This window comes from Nicotiana sylvestris, chromosome 5 (assembly GCF_000393655.2).
Source record: "Nicotiana sylvestris chromosome 5, ASM39365v2, whole genome shotgun sequence".
In the NCBI taxonomy this organism is placed as follows: Eukaryota; Viridiplantae; Streptophyta; class Magnoliopsida; order Solanales; family Solanaceae; genus Nicotiana; species Nicotiana sylvestris.
This window is the reverse complement of record NC_091061.1, coordinates 8,618,399-8,627,334: the sequence shown is the minus strand read 5'-3', so window position 1 is coordinate 8,627,334 and position 8,936 is coordinate 8,618,399.

The window sequence follows — 8,936 nt, the reverse complement described above, 5'->3', positions numbered from 1 at the left end:
ATTAGATCGTGTCGATTCTTACCCCACTCAAATTACAGAGATTTTGACTCCTGTGGTTCATAAGGACTGTCATTGGAGTAATGATTTTCCCATTATTATCCCTAATCCGAATCAGAGAATTACTTCCTATTTAACTAGGTTCTCTTTTGTTTACACTTACCCTTTTACTTTAGGGTTTAGACCAGCAATCGATCCAGTCATTCTTGAATTTTGCCGTTTCTTCAATGTCTGCTTGGGTCAAATTGGCCCATTGATATGGAGGGTTGTTGCTTGTTTAAGGCATTTAGCCACTAAAGCTGAAGCTCTTTTTACTTTCCCTCACTTGATTCATCTTTACTCACCTAGGCTTTTTCGTAATGGTGTTTTTACACTAGTATCCAGGAGTAAGAGGGTTTTGGTGAGCCCTGAAGATGACAAGGATCGTGGCTGGTATGCCCGATTTATTGCTGCCCCCACTGTTGGTTTAGTGGGTGAAGATAATGTTCCCTTCCCTGAGAAGTGAAATTTTGCACGTAGGTCTTTTATCCCTCTCGTACCTTCTTCTTTCAAGTTTATCAACTTTTCTAATTTTACCCCCCCCCCCTTTTTAGCAACCATGGGAGTTGTGGGGAATGTTCCCAATTTCCATCATTGGGTAGATAAATTACTGAAGATCGCGCCAATGGACGGTAGATCTTGGAAAACACTTTCTAACCGCTTTGGTTGGAAGGTAAAGACTCATGGTAAGAGTTCATATTTTGTTATTTTCGTGCATATATTCTCCTTTATTTTTTTTAACTTTATCCTTCTTTTTGTCATGATTTGCTATTCGAGGGGTTACTGCTGAACCAGTTGCATCCCCTCGTGTCTCTTTGGGAACTCGTACTCCTTCGGAAACCCCTATCTCTTTAGAGAGAGCCCGAGAAATAGTCTTGGGTTCCTCTTCTGCGAAAAGGAAGGCTGCTGAAGAGGAAAATTCTGAAGAAGAGGAAAATGAGAGTTCCTTGGTAACGAGGCCACGAGTTAGGAGACGCATCGTTTTCGATGACGAAGCTGAAGTTTCAGTTTCTCTTACCGAACCTGTTGAAACCCCAATAATAATTCCTGATGATGACGTCACTCCCCACGATACTCGTGAGTCTATTGAAAAACTTTTCGTCAGTGGATTTGGTCGTGAAGATGTCGGGCCTGTTATAGACGAAGTACCTTTATTGTATTTTTTATTACCCGTGCCTGTGATTCCTTCTTTACCAGCCCCAGCTATTTATGTTCCTTCTTCTACTGCTCTTACCTCTTCTCCGGCTCCTCCTTTGACTATTCCCCCTCCTATCATTCATCATACTGAAGCGGGCTATTCAAGTAGAAGTGCCGCTATGAGACGGGTAATTATTGAAATTCCTGTTGAGAGCAGCCTTTTGAGAAAGTCAGGTCAGGCGGATTTATGGCTGGAGCCTCTTATTGGCCCAATTAAAAAAGCAAAGCTGGAGAGCCACAGTTCCCTGACTTTAATGAATGATATCGTGCATGCCACTCTGAAGGTATTTTCCTTTTTTTACTTTGCAAAATTTTACATCTTTGGGATTCTTATTTCTTCTTTTTTTTAGGCCAATCTTATCGGCACAGAATTGATGAAAAGAATTGCCCCTTTGGAGAAGATAGCATGCGACTCTCAATTGGAAGCAACCAATTGGAATGGGCAATTTGAGAGTGCTCAGCTTGATATAGAGAACTTACAAGAGAGCAAGAATACCTTAGAGCAGTGAGTACGGGCTTTAACTTCAGAATTGGCGGTTACAAAAGCCTCTTCACACCAAGCAGAAAAAGAAAAAGAGCGTCTCGAGTCCTCCTTCTCAGAGTAGCTATCTAAAGCTAGTGAAGAGATCAAAGAATTAAAGGCTCTTTTAAACCAAAAGGAAGTTTACGCTGGGGAGTTGTGCAAAATTTGACTCAAGCACAAGAAGACCTCAGAATCTCTGCTGATAAGGTGCGTGCTTTAGAATGCTCTCACGCCTCTCTTCAAGCTTCCCACAGCTCCGCCTTGGCTGAAAATGAAGAGCTAAAAAATGAGATCGTTGCTTGGGAAAAGGATTATGAGATCCTTGAAGAAAAATCTGATGTTGAGGCAAGTTGTGCTTTTTTGAATTCCCATCGTGATACCCTACTTGAAGTTGGCCAAGAAAACTTTAACCTGGAGTTGGAGTTAGCTAAAATCAACCAAACCATTGAAAAGGCTCAACAAACTCAGGACTTCCCTTCTCCCGTGGATAAAGTTCCCGTGGCTGAAGCTCTCATGAATGTTGAAGCTGATACGAGTATCATGACTATTTCAAACCCGATCGAGCCCGTTGTTGTAAGCCAAGTTGCAATCGTGCCTACTGATGCACCTGCCCAAATTGAGCCTGTTGCTATTGACGTTCCTGTCTCAATACCACAAACTTCTCAGTGACCAGTTTTAATCATTCAAATGCTTTTGTTTTTGTTTTGATTTTGGAAGATTGTAATCAAACCCTTAAGTTCATTTGAGGGTTGATTTTAGAAACGCCAGTCTCCAAGTCTTTTAATGGGGCATTCTAAACAATTTCGTAGTTTTATGACTAAGTTCGAACTTAGTCTTAGATATTTTTTACATATTAAGAAGTTTTTTATCTTAAACTTCTGCTTGCTTTATTCTCGCCTTTATTTTTAAGGACTTACAGAATAATTTGCATTTTTGTTTTCCGAAAAATGCTTTTGTTAACTTCATGATTAATTTAAACATGAGTTTTATAAAAGAGGGCCCTTTTTATATTCCAATACTTAATGAAGAAGACGTCTCAACTTCATAATGGTATTATCATACGATAAAAGAAATAGGAATATACATGTTTCTCTGAAATAACATTGACAAGTTTTTATTTTTGAACCTTGTCTAGTTCCGAATAAAACTTTACATGTATTTGAATTACATCTATAACTTTCTCGTAACTGTTTTTCTTGTAACAGATTTAAAAGAAAAATAACAGACACGGGGGTTTTCCTTATAACCCGTTTTAGTACATAGCCTTTACCCTAACTATAGTGAGGTTTTTCTTTGTCCTTAGCTCGTGGCTTTATGACTTTTACTCTGTACTTGACTTTTTCAGGCTTGATTATTCCTTAATCTGCTTTGCCTTCTTTATACATATGTCTGTGTATATTATGTAGTCCCCCAAGTGTTTGAGTGTTGAAGTATGAAGCCTCGAGCACTTGATAGTTTCTCTCGTTTGGTCCTTTTCCTGAAAAGGAAAAACATACGGGACTCGGAGGGAATTATAGATGAAGACTGCATAACCCGTTTGCATTTCTATCAGAATAATTGTAACCTTAGGCCTGTCACACCTCCTTTTTGCGCGCCCGGCCCCGAAGGGTAAGATGCGCGAGGGAGTTTTTCCAATTTAAGTGACAATATTCGAAATGGGATTATTTATTTAATTCAGAGTCGCCACTTGGGAAAGGTTTGGCTTTTGGTGTCCCAAGTCACCGGTTTATCTTGAATCCCAAATCGAGGAAATTTTCGACTTTTCCAAATGAAGTCTGCGAACCAGAAATTCTAAGTAAGGAATTCTGTTGACCCGAGGGAAGGTGTTAGGCACCCTCGAATCCCGTGGTTCTAGCACGGTCGCTTAAATTGTTATAATGGCTAAATATCTGATTTAAATACATGTTTTGACTTATGTGCTTTTATTAAGTTTAAACCGCTTTTATTATTATCATTTATTTTTATAGAATTGCAACGTCGTGAAAATGCATCTCGAACCACGTCACAATCAATGCACCCGTAGTTGTTAACACATTTCGACTCCGTTGAGATTTGAATTTGGGTCACATAAATGTGCACCCGAGTTTAAGAAGGTAAGATTTATTAAGTCGCGCCTAAAGAGTCTAACGCGTTATTATCTTTGGGGAAGGCAGTGAAATTCATTAAACAGTCTGTCCCAATTTTTAAGCATTCAATATATGCACATTTATGAGGGCCCCGCAATTTTTGCGTTTTTACTTGGCGAGGCTCGTCTCATTTTTTTTTAAAAGGGCGGACCTGCAGCGACTACATTTTCTATTATATTTGTCTCTAGAATGAATGAGAGAAAATCCTAACTCGTTACAAGCCTAAAAGAGGCCTACCATATCAATTGCTAGATTGAGGCGCACATTTCCTGAAGGGAACATTACTAGAAATTATAAGCAAAATTGAGAATGATGAAATAATATATCCGAACATGATTAATTATCCTATAGCTAGATTAGCTCCTCACAATTAGGTGAACAAACGAATAATCGTCTGCGACTATTAGTGCTGAGATTAACCTTAATTATTAATGCACATTCGGGAGTTTGTTTGATCTAAGCGCCAGACCATCTTACCCAACTCATACCTATTAAATTAGTGTTTTCTTAAAATTGTTGCGTTATTTCGTGCTTCAAAAATAGGTAAAGACCTGATGATCCTATTAATAGCTACTTTGTTTAAATGGTGGGCCGATGCCAATAACAGTTATTATCACACTTATATCGAAGCAGGGAATCCAACAAGAGAACTGGCGTACATGGCTAACTTAAGTATGTTTTCTTGAAAACGTATTGGACCGGATATAACAAGTTTGACAGCTCAAAGGTCCATACAGGAATACATACAGATTCTTTCCATGATTCTATGTTATACTAAATCAAACTAAATTGTTGTGCACGTGGAGATACACCTGATCTAACAACATGTTATTTTGCAGTTCATCTTAGTTGGGATATATATCCATTTATACAGAACTAATGCAGTTGGAATGAGCTTAACAAATACAGGCTAACTATCATTCAAACTATTGTTATGTCTTGAACATGAGTACTGTGAAGCAAATGACGTTCATTATTTCTACTTCAAAACTTCAGGCTTTCGACAACACATAGTTTTAGATGTACCTGGAAGTGCTTACAATTGAAGAAGAAGAGAGGTCAGTAGAGTAACAGTAGCAAACGAACAGCAGCAGTAACAAACAAGTAACAGCAGAACAAGTTCCAGGGCAAGATGTAGTTATGGCCGATGGAAAAAAGTAGCAAATGACAGCAGTAATTAGTGGCGTAGGATCAGAACTCAGACAGACCCAATCCAGGAATAAACTAATGCAACACACAACCAGTAACCTCAGTTAGGACTTGGAAGAATCAGTATTGATTAAACAGGTTGAAACAAGTGAAATCAAAACAACAATAGGAAGAACAGTTTTTGATTTTGTCTGTATGTTTTCTATCTCTTGCTCTCTATCTATCTGTGTGTTTTTCTAACTGTCTCCTGTATATATGCTTCTCTCAATGTGTATCTGTATATGCCTCTCTCTCCTTCCTCCCCCTTTTCTTTCCAGTCTCCCTCTCTATTTATACCTAACATCAGGCCAATTTACAGCCTCTAAAACAATCAGAAACCCCTCCTTTTCTGCTGTTTTTCCACTCAAACATTTAAAAGTAGAAACCCTCCCATGAGATTCCCTGACAGCCCTTTTATCACCTTATTAAACTAAAACCAGACATGGGCAGCAAGAATATAATCTGACAGCACATACTGTCCAATTATTTTAATTCCTTAACAGTTGACCATGCACATGCTGCCCAAAATCTAAACCAAGTGAACATGCTATCCATTTAAAACCAAAGTCTGAATTGCAACTATAACACCACCCTTAAATGTTTTCTGATTCAAATTGAACAAATCACATGCAACATACTCAGTTCCTAATTGAATTCAAACAAAATTTCAGCAGACAAACCAATGACAGGGATCAGATTATCACCATTCCAAGCTGAACTAATTGACGACGTATATCGACTCGACTATACTAATTGTAATACATACAATCGAAGCCAATGATCAGAAATCCAAAAGTATCAACATGTGATTCAAATTGTACTGACTAAACAAAGTTGTAGTGGGGACTAATTAATCAATCAAATTTAAATTGATTGTACAGCTTACACACATACACCTGATCAGTAAATGGAGAAAACTTGGCCAAATACAGAGGTCCGGGCAAGGTGGACAACACAGTCGACAAAAATTCAAAATATAAATTAAACAAAACTTTTGGACATATGAACAGACATTCAATTACAACAGGCAAGATGAACTGATAAAGAAAAAGAAAACAAAAATTACCTTAAAGCCTTGAAAAATCAGAAAGCCCTAGCTCGGATTTGAATCGACCTTTCTTGGGGTTGAACGGACTTTAATCGAAGTGTTCTCTACTGAGAACACTTCGATTAAGGTCCATTAGACCCTAATCATTTAGTTCAAACGGACACAGATCGGGCTCAAGAACTTCTAGGGTTCCTAAGGGAAAATTTGGGATTTATGTTTCCCTGGTTAGATTCGGACCAAACCAAACCTGGTTTGGTCATGAGGGAGGTCCAGGGAGTGTCTAGTGTGAACCTGGGGTAGGTCGGTGTATATCGGAGTTTTACTCGAATCTTCAAATGAAGATTCGAGAACCTAGGGGTTGATTCGAAGCAAAGGGATAACATATCCATGTTCAGGGTGGTGAGGTGGTCCTATGGTGTTAAGGTGGTGGTCACCGGCGTCCTTTCCGCCAGGTTTAATGGTAAGGGGAAAGGAGGCGGCGTTAGGGTTTCGTGGGATTGGGGTTTGGTGAGGACGACCTAAGGGTAGGGGGTCTTGGATAGGGGGGCAGGGTATGATATGGAGGCTTTTATACGGGGTAGATGGTTGGGTCTTGGTCGTTAGATCACTCGAGATCAACAGCCTGGATCCAAAGGTTAATCCAAACGGTGTCGTTTGGTTTAGTATTGGGGTCGGGTTGGTCCGGGTGGAATGGGTTGGGTTCAAACAACGGGTAGGTGTATATGATATTGGCCGTTGATCATTTTGAGATCAACGGCCCAGATCAAGCAAGATCGAAACTACGTCGTTTGGACGCCCCTGAGGTCAGCTGGTTTGGACCGGGCAAGACACACGTTTTGGGCTCGATTTGGTTCAATTGAGCCGGCCCAATTCTAAATTCAAACCCATTTTCTTCTTTTAATTTGATTAAAAAAATGAAATTCCTAATAAAAATGTAAAAACCAAAAACTAAAAATCACACAAATATTAATTAATACTCAAACCACAATTATCACTCACATTAAACATCCAATTGAAATAAAATCACTTAACGACAAAAATAGAATAAAAGATGCATATTTTGTGATTTTTCTTTTATAACCGAATTATGGTCTAACTACACACGACATATATTTTATATTTTTTTTGAATAAAAATAAAAAATGGACAAGGTCACAAATAGAAAAAATGCCACGTAAAATCCGAAAATTGTACAGCAAGACCGTTTGCTATATTTTTTTTCTTTTGGAGTAGTTGTCGCGTAAACAAAAATCACGTGCTCACAGCTGCCCCTCTTTGTGCGAAAATACGAAGAGTTTTCGTACAAAGATAAAGTGAGCGGATATGAGCAATTTTTGCCTATTGGAATACTCCGTGTGAAGCACATTTTGAAAGATTTGACCGAATCTTTGCTTCAAAGATTTCCTACATATCCTGGGCTAAACAAGAATCAGGTCAATGTAGTTCGGGAAACTTCGGTAGCTGGGACTACCATGGGATTGCAATGCTTGTCGTTACTGCTGTTGCTGTTGCCGCTGCTGCTTACCGACTCCCTTATTACAACCAAAGGAAAATTAAAACTGAACTAACTATGTATGCATGTCAACCGCTAGTTACAAGATTCCTATCTATGATTCTTTTGTGACTTGATCTTGGGTTTTAGCTGATTCTGCTTGTAGACTTCGATCCGGATCTTGATGCTTGCAAGTTGTAGGTGCATGTTTATTTCTGGGATACTGAGTAAGACGGGATTGGCAGAGCTCGGGACCTTGATCAAATCTTGGAGCGATGCGCCCTTCGTTTTCTCCAGTATCTCGGAGCATCTTCTTTTTTGTCTTTTTCTTCTTTTCTCTATTCTGGGTTGGGACTCATCGCGTGGGTCGTCTTGATCCATGCGTCTCGAGGTCAGACATGCGGGGAAAACAAACGGACGAAATTTTCTACCCCAGTTTTACTAGAAAAATTTCGTGAGTTAATTGCCAGGAAGTTTATAGAATTGATGAAGGGATCGGAAAATTTCAGTCTATCAAATGCAACTCCGGGATTGGAGCCCTAATGTCGCCATAAGGTAAAAATGCTCAGTTCACGGCTGAAACCCTAATGCTGACCAAATGGAAAAAGTTCAGTTCAGGGTTGGAGCCCTAATACTGACTAACAGACAATGCTCAGTTCAAGGTTGGAGCCCTAATGCTGGCCAAATGAAAAAGTTCAGTTCAGGGTTGGAGCCCTAATGCTGACTAAATGGAAAAGTTCAGTTCAGGGTTGGAACCCCAATGCTGACTAAATGGAAAAAGTTCAGTTCAGGGTTGGAGCCCTAGTGCTGACTAACGGACAATGCTCAGTTCAAGCCTGGAGCTTTAATGCTGGCCAAATGGAAAAAGTTCAGTTTAGGGTTGGAACCCCAATGCTGACTAAATGGAAAAAGTTCAGTTCAGGGTTGGAGCCCTAATGCTGACTAACAGACAATGCTCAGTTCAAGGCTGGAGCCCTAGTGCTGGCCAAATGGAAAAAGTATAGTTCAGGGTTGGAGCCCTAATGCTGACTAAAAGACAATGCTCAGTTCAGGGTTTGAGCCCTAATGCTGGCCAAATGAAAAAGTTCAGTTCAGGGTTGGAACCCCAATGCTGACTAACAGACAATGCTCAGTTCAGGGTTGGGGCCCTAATGCTGGCTAAATGAAAAAAGTTCAGTTTAGGGTTGGGGCCCTAATGCTGACTAAAGGGAAAAGTTCAGTTTAGGGTCGCAGCCCTAATGCTGACTAACAGACAAAGTTCAGTTTAGGGTTGGAGCCCTAATGCTGACTAAAGGGAAAAGTTCAGTTTAGGGTTGGAGCCCTAAT